Below are 6,792 nucleotides of genomic sequence, written 5' to 3' on the forward strand. Positions count from 1 at the left end.
TATCTGAACTAATTGAGACTTGGGGTAGTTCGGATAATCAAATTGTTTAGATAAACATACAATGAACTGGATAAAAAACTTCTAAAATCTTGTTTTTTTTTCAGCACTCAGAGAATACACTTTTCAACCATTCAGAAATTCCAGAGAACATTAAAGAATATTTATCACACACAAGCATGCTACAAGCTCAAAAAACACACACAAGGGAATATGTACAACATTTACATATTCAGACTTTTATGATTTTTGCTACCTGTAAATTTTGAAACGCTGTGTTTGGATAATTAACGTTTCAGATAATCGATGTTTGGTTTATCAACACTCTCTACTGTATATAGAGATAAAGCAGTAGAAATAGTCAGGGAGTGAGTGCATGACATTGGTGCCCCTTTCAGTGTTTGCAGAGGAACTTAATGGGGTAAAGCTGTGGTTTGCAATGAGAAACAGAAAGGCCATGAAGCAGATGCCACACTTTTTGTACTGACATAGTTACTTGTAAAAAAAAAGTCTTTCGGCTTATCCCAGTTAGGGGTCACCACAATGGATCACCGGTGTGCAGTCTGAATGGCAGTGGCATTTTTACAGTGTCGAGTTGCCAGCCAAGTGCTCAACCTTCAAAGAAGACACACACACACACACACACACACACACACACACACACACACACACACACACACACACACACACACACAAACACGCACCTACCTGCATGTCTTTTACCCGGATAGACTCTTGCTGTGAGGTGACAATGATAACCGCTGCACCACTGAGGCTGACATAGTTATTTGTAATAGTAGTTATAATAAACATAGGCTACAGGAGCTCATGTTGTACATTCTAGGCTTTTATCATGGCCCAGAAAATGCATTATTAACTGTCTAAATCATCTACTTCAAAGTGATATTTTCAGCAAATGCATTGTGGGTGGACAGCAGCATGGCATTTTTCATCATATGTCTGGATATGCTAAAGAGAAAACTAAAGTGTATGAGGATGGGAATCACCTTCGCTAAGAAGATTGGGAATTGGTGAATAAGTAAGGGGCAAAGACTCGCTCTCAGGGGTGAAGGAGAAAATGAAGAATCCAGTGATCTCTGGCGTACGATGGAATTCATTGCTCTGTGTAGTGTATTTTTGTGTCAGATAATACAGTATGGTGGGACAATAAGCTCTGTCTGTACAATGATGGCACCAGCATGGGAGAGGTGCTCAGGAATATTGGAGCCAGCCTTCAAAATGTCACAGGATGGTGGAGGGGGAGTGCAGCCGCTTGGGTCTAGCATAACTAGGTTCAGTGTTAAGCAGTCCATTGTGGAGCACAGAGAGAGATTATGTATGTATATATGGCGTTAGGGGTACTCCTAGAACACATGAAGTATAATCACCCCCTGGGTAAAACTTATGTGGCAGTAAAACTGAAATGCAGCAAAAACTGAAAGAATGCTAAGGTACACTGGCAATCACGTAGATCCCAGGTAGACAGATTCTGTTATTCTATTATGCAGTGGTAAGATCTTCTAGAAAACTGTGGTCCATTTTGGAAAGCTTGTTAGGAGAGAAACAGAGAGAGACATAAGTCTAACTGTGAAGTGCACAATGGTGTGTTACCTAGAAGTAAAGGGGAAGGGTATTATGGAGTATAAGGAAATGCTCATGGCATTAAAAATTTACAAAATAAAGAGGGTTAACAGAATGAGGCTAAAAGATTTCTTCACAGAGAGGGTAATACACATTGAAATTACTGTCAGAGTAAGCAGTAGAATTTAAAACAACAGAGGAAGTTAAATATGCCTGGAAGAGCTAGAATAAGGGTAGAATATTTTTTACTCCAACACTAAGATTAAATTAATGGGCAAAAGGCCTCTTTCCCATTTTATCTTTGTATATTCACATTAACTTAACATTACAGATAGAAGAGAATAGGCTGGAATCTGCAGTTTCACCTCTTTGATGGAGATAGCTACAGTGACACTGCTAGGGGAAAGGATTAGATGACATTTAAAGGTTTAACACTTCAGTCAAAGGAAGATTGCCTTAACCAATGTGGAATAGTTTATTCAAATGAAAACTGTCTCAGAAAGGTCTGTCAGATTTTTTCCATCTAGACAACATAAGAGATTCAGGAAAATGTAATTAATGTTCACCTCAGTTTCTGGAAAATGTTGCATGCATTATTCTAAGGGGCCCATGAGTAGCCTTCACAAACTGAGAGTGGACAGTATAGAAGTAAATTATATAAGATATTTTCTAGGTTGTAGAAGTTAAAAATGGGGTGGCAGTAAAGTACTCTGAGGGGAGGTTGCGACAATGGGGTGCCTCTAGGATTCGTTAGCTGTGTGTCCATAAAGGATCAAACTCATGACACTTAAGGGTAAAGTACCATGTTTGATAATGAGATGACCCCCTAATAGCACAGTATATACCAGCAGGGGTGGTACTTAGCAGAAGGAAGGTACAAGCCCTGGATGTAATTCCTTTTAAAGAGTTATGAAATGTCCTATCAGTTCATTAAAGTGCTGGGGCTGGGTTATAAAGCACTGGAATATGGATTACAGCCAGGCATATCTGACTTACTTGATAGGACAAGAAAGGTGAGCAATGTTACTTATCTTGACTTGTATTAAATTACTTCAAATGCACCTCAGAGTAACTCCCAGGTATCATGACAACTGGAAAAATGAGCACAAAGGCATTCCCAATTAAATGATAGAACCTGTGACTGCTTCCATTTTACTGCCATTTAAATACAGCCTACATAATAATAAACAACAGTGAACAATCAACACAGCTGTGCTGGCTTTTAAAGCAGTGAATCAAAAGTCCTAAGCATTTCATTAGGCTTGACAAAAAAACACTCCTCTCTTTGTCTTTCTGTCTTTCTCCCACACTCCCAGGCATCTGAAAACGTTAGTCAATGGTTCCACACCCAAGATGACATATGTGTGCAGGTATGGTACCTTCATTACAGAGTTAAAAGAGGAGGAAAAGGATTACCATCACTCAAGGTGAATTACAGGTTATGTACATGTGCCATTTATGTCTTTATGTCTCCCTTGGTTGTAAACAACAAAGAAAAACATGAATAATTATACACGGAACATTAGTAATACTGCTGTTATATGTTATAGAGCTTAATAATTATTACAAAGAAGACTGTGTGCATATGTGTAGGTGTGTGTGTGTGTGTGTGTGTGTGTGTGTGTGTGTGTGTGTTAGGGTTACCACCTGTCCCACTTTGAGAGGGACAGTCCCTCTTTGGGCAGTTGTGTCCTGACAAATAATATTAAAAAGGGCAAATGTCCTGAGATTGTAGGACATAATTATGTCCCATATTTTATGTAACAGTTGCATAAAATAGTTATTTCTGTATCTAAAATACCTAAATGTTACAAGAAACATAATAAAAAACTAAACTGCTACAAGAATAAGCTTTTATTTAGGAAAAAAAGTTAAGTTCTATCCTTTGTACTGACCGTGGGTATGTGTCGGCCTGTAAAATCTGATGTGTGTCCCGAAAATGTCCCACTTTGGCCATTTGAAAAGGTGGCAACCCTAGTGTGTGTGTGTATGTGTGTGTGTGTGTTTGTGTGTGTGTGTGTGTGTGTGTGTGTGTGTGTGTGTGTGTATCAAGAAAAGCGCAGATTCTTGTATTGAGGCACAATTGTTTTCCAGCCTTAGGGTGGTAAGCTGTCTCCCTCCTATAAAGAGAAAACACAGACCACAGGGAAAACTGGTACTTGTGAGCAACAAAGCTGCTGTCTGAGAACCTAAAAAATCAGGAAAAAAGAACCATACATTGTAGACAAGCTCAGGTGAGACTTAGAAATCAAAACTTCTTTACTGAAAAACAAATAGACGAGCACTTTCACCCTTAAATCCAGTTTACATGGCATGCAGTATTTATCTGCTTTAACACAGAGATCATTATCTAGTCACGTAAGCTGGGGTAGTAAATGTATGTCACAGGCTGCTCTTCCAAGCTACAATAGGATAGGTCTCATCCTTCATACCTGGTCTACACATCTACTCCTATTGGTAGCTAATAGTTTATAGCTTATGTGCTGCACTCCTATCCTGTGTGGCTGGATTTAGATCTTACAAAACTCTTTAAGGGTGAAACTACTCATCTATTTGTTTTTCCGTACAGAAGTTTTGATTTCTGAACAAGTTATAATTGCTTCATCAGGCCTCATCCAAAAATGGGTATTACCTAGTCGGACTTTCCCAGTAAATAAAGACAAATAAATAAATAAATTACTCTGAAGTCTCAACTGAGCTTGCCTACAGTGCATGGTTCTTTTTACCTGACTTTTTAGGATTCTCAGCCAGAAGCTTTGTTGCTCACAAGTACCAGTTTTCTCAGGTCTATATTAAATGCTCAAAGAGGCGTTACATCGAACACCTCTTCATTGACACGTAATCAGCGACCGCACTAAACTGTGAACATTCAAAACAGCGATTTCTAGAACTAAAAACACATACACACAATTTCAAACATAAAGTGGGGGACTTTGCCCCCCACCCCTCCCAATTTGGGGTGCTGTGCCCCCCACCCCCCTAACTAAATATACCAACTCTGAGATCGCACTACAGTGAGGTAAAGGGCAATTTCACGGCTCAGAACAAGCAATTTCTTTCCCTGGGAAAAAAAATCGCTGACCTGAGCCTTCACTATTTTCAGATTTCGGTCTATATGTGCCGGCGAAACTGCATTCGCTGCAATACCATTTTGCTGATCTAATATAGACCCATTTTCTCTGTGGTATATATATATATATATATATATATATATATATATATATATATATATATATATATATATATATATGTATATATATATATATATATATATATAATACAGGCATTGTCAGACCCCACTCTGAATGGACCTCCTGCATTTCCGCAAAACAAACAGCACAAGAATTACCCATTCTAAAGACTTAAACCTTGCCTGTGATATAAATAGGACCTGCTGGAGAGACAGGTGTGTATCCCAGAGACTAACCCATCTCTAGAACAGGCCCCCCATCCATGTGAAGCAGAGTTCCTCCCTAGCCCAATTCAAGTGTAAATTGGACAACTGGATGGGGAGCAGGAAATTCATCCCTGGTTTGGCACACATGTCTCTAATGGACACAGGAACCTGTAAATGGCTCATCTCTCAAGCCCCTGCTTGTAAATGTTTCACCTCCCAAGCCCCTGCTTACACTTATCAAGGGTACCAGAACTTGTCAGAGATTTGGGATACATAGCTATGCTTAAAGAATCCCTTGTGTTCGTTAGTCTAGTAAGCACCTATGAACCTACATGTGTGTGTGTGTGTGTGTGTGTGTGTGTGTGTGTGTGTGTGTGTAATTAGCTAAGGTTATATCGACATTTGCTTTTGTTGATGTCTAAAACAGAATCCATGATATATCAAAAACAGAATGTAGATGCAGTACTATGCATGCACTGAGAAACAACCTTGGCACATGCAAAACCTAAACCAGCCCCTCCCCCCACTAAATATATGTATTAACTCCAAGACTGTACAAAATCAGGCAAAGGGAGTATTCCCCAACCTCAAGAATTGTGTGATCTTGCACACCTGTTGACCATCTGTTTAGTCAACCATATGCGGTCAATTAAACAGATGTCAACCCAAACAAACTGTTGACTGAAACTATACATAGTGTGTGTATAAGTAGTTAATGTACTTTACTGTATGTGGTAGTTTGATGCTTAGTGGTAGATGTTCTACATGAAGTTATGTCCATGAAATGTTGCGTTTGAACTAAAGAAGTCAAAGTTTCAAAATATCCAAAATAAGCAATTATCTTATCCCAAATTGTGTGTGTGTGTGTGTGTGTGTGTGTGTGTGTGTGTGTGTGTGTGTGTGTGTGTGTGTGTGTGTGACACACATGCACTATATTCTTTGCTTCCAGGCCTACTCCTAAGGACTTAGGCAACATACAGTTTTAGCTGTTAATCTCTCTCATTAGTGATTATTTCATTCATACCTACAGCACCTTTTTTGACACTTCCATTTGTTACCTGTAGCTCCTTATGGTGTCCCAGCATTTTTTGGTCTGGTTTTCTTGACAAAGTGACTTTCAATTTATAATAGGAAGCATAATAAAGGGAAAAGTGTGAGTAACAAAATGACACAAAGATTATTAATATGGGATGTCCTGCAGCAGAGATATTTATCACTGTTTGTTACTTGTTATTCATGTTTTCATTTTTACATTCATATTTTCATAACTGGACAAACTGTTATTAAGCAGTATGATGTGAAATGTCATGGTGGGAAACAGAAAAACTGCATTATCATTGTTCAAGTATAATATACATTGTACTTGAGTTATTGTTAGATGTGCGCTAGTAATTACGAATATATGCAGTATTTCCATATGTACATTAACATTTCCAAAACCAAGAGACTTGTAAATGTCATACATATTTATTCTGTAAATTATATATCTTGAGAGATATTCTGTATTATTTAATCAGTTAATTGTGCAGTTGAGTAGTTTCTCACATTTCTGTAAAATATGTCTACAATCAAACACTCAGAAAGGAATTCCTTGCCATCATGTGAAATCTCATGCCTGGCTAAACAAAAGTGCTTTGATACTATTTGTTTAGGTTGCACAGTTTCCAGGATTAAACTTTACAGAGTATAATTCTAGGCTTGTTTACTTTATAATATATTACAGCATTGATGTAACATCGATGGATGCACTAACCATTATCACTTTAAAAAACACAGTGCATTTGACTGCGGTGTTACATTTCTAGCAAGGCTGTCTC

The 6,792-nt window shown here is 38.3% G+C and overlaps 1 protein-coding gene across 1 annotated transcript in view; it reads right to left on the reverse strand.

Annotated features, from left to right (window-relative positions):
• CARD14 (caspase recruitment domain family member 14) overlaps positions 1-6,792 on the reverse strand; it is a 186,298-nt gene that overhangs the window by 142,798 nt on the left and 36,708 nt on the right. The gene's annotated exons all lie outside the window — the stretch shown is intronic.

This window comes from Protopterus annectens, chromosome 4.part0 (genome assembly GCF_019279795.1).
Source record: "Protopterus annectens isolate FY-2018-M chromosome 4.part0, PAN1.0, whole genome shotgun sequence".
Lineage (NCBI taxonomy): Eukaryota > Metazoa > Chordata > Ceratodontiformes > Protopteridae > Protopterus > Protopterus annectens.